The sequence below is a fragment of the Oncorhynchus kisutch genome, unplaced genomic scaffold (assembly GCF_002021735.2).
Source record: "Oncorhynchus kisutch isolate 150728-3 unplaced genomic scaffold, Okis_V2 scaffold3689, whole genome shotgun sequence".
Classification (NCBI taxonomy): domain Eukaryota; kingdom Metazoa; phylum Chordata; class Actinopteri; order Salmoniformes; family Salmonidae; genus Oncorhynchus; species Oncorhynchus kisutch.
This window is the reverse complement of record NW_022265634.1, coordinates 260265-262194: the sequence shown is the minus strand read 5'-3', so window position 1 is coordinate 262194 and position 1930 is coordinate 260265.

The following is a 1930-nucleotide window of genomic DNA, read 5'->3' as shown; positions in this document are numbered from 1 at the left end:
CATCTAGTTCCTGTAGTAGTAGTAGTAACATGGATCTGACCTCCCATAATGTCATCTCTCCATCTAGTTCCTGTAGTAGTAGTAGTAACATGGATCTGATAACCTCCCATAATGTCATCTCTCCATCTAGTTCCTGTATTGACAGCAGTAGTAACATGGATCTGATCTGTGGTATCTCATCTCTCCATCTAGTTCCTGTATTGACAGCAGGAGTAGTAGTAACATGGATCTGATCTGTGGTATCTCATCTCTCCATCTAGTTCCTGTATTGACAGCAGTAGTAGTAGTAACATGGATCTGATCTGTGGTATCTCATCTCTCCATCTAGTTCCTGTATTGACAGCAGTAGTAACATGGATCTGATCTGTGGTGTCTCATCTCTCCATCTAGTTCCTGTATTGACAGCAGCAGTAGTAACATGGATCTGATCTGTGGTATCTCATCTCTCCATCTAGTTCCTGTATTGACAGCAGTAGTAACATGGATCTGATCTGTGGTGTCTCATCTCTCCATCTAGTTCCTGTAGTAGTAGTAGTAACATGGATCTGATAACCTCCCATAATGTCATCTCTCCATCTAGTTCCTGTAGTAGTAGTAGTAACATGGATCTGATCTGTGGTGTCTCATCTCTCCATCTAGTTCCTGTATTGACAGCAGTAGTAGTAACATGGATCTGATCTGTGGTATCTCATCTCTCCATCTAGTTCCTGTCTTGACAGCAGCAGTAGTAACATGGATCTGATCTGTGGTGTCTCATCTCTCCATCTAGTTCCTGTATTGACAGCAGTAGTAACATGGATCTGATCTGTGGTATCTCATCTCTCCATCTAGTTCCTGTATTTACAGCAGTAGTAACATGGATCTGATCTGTGGTATCTCATCTCTCCATCTAGTTCCTGTATTGACAGCAGCAGTAGTAACATGGATCTGATCTGTGGTGTCTCATCTCTCCATCTAGTTCCTGTATTGACAGCAGTAGTAGTAGTAACATGGATCTGATCTGTGGTGTCTCATCTCTCCATCTAGTTCCTGTATTGACAGCAGTAGTAGTAGTAACATGGATCTGATCTGTGGTATCTCATCTCTCCATCTAGTTCCTGTATTGACAGCAGTAGTAGTAGTAACATGGATCTGATCTGTGGTGTCTCATCTCTCCATCTAGTTCCTGTATTGACAGCAGCAGTAGTAGTAACATGGATCTGATCTGTGGTGTCTCATCTCTCCATCTAGTTCCTGTATTGACAGCAGTAGTAACATGGATCTGATCTGTGGTATCTCATCTCTCCATCTAGTTCCTGTATTGACAGCAGCAGTAGTAGTAACATGGATCTGATCTGTGGCGTCTCATCTCTCCATCTAGTTCCTGTATTGACAGCAGCAGTAGTAGTAACATGGATCTGATCTGTGGTGTCTCATCTCTCCATCTAGTTCCTGTATTGACAGCAGCAGTAGTAGTAACATGGATCTGATCTGTGGTGTCTCATCTCTCCATCTAGTTCCTGTATTGACAGCAGCAGTAGTAGTAACATGGATCTGTTCTGTGGTATCTCATCTCTCCATCTAGTTCCTGTATTGACAGCAGCAGTAACATGGATCTGATCTGTGGTATCTCATCTCTCCATCTAGTTCCTGTATTGACAGCAGCAGTAGTAACATGGATCTGATCTGTGGTATCTCATCTCTCCATCTAGTTCCTGTATTGACAGCAGTAACATGGATCTGATCTGTGGTATCTCATCTCTCCATCTAGTTCCTGTATTGACAGCAGTAGTAGTAGTAACATGGATCTGATCTGTGGTGTCTCATCTCTCCATCTAGTTCCTGTATTGACAGCAGCAGTAGTAGTAACATGGATCTGTTCTGTGGTGTCTCATCTCTCCATCTAGTTCCTGTATTGACAGCAGTAGTAACATGGATCTGATCTGTGGTA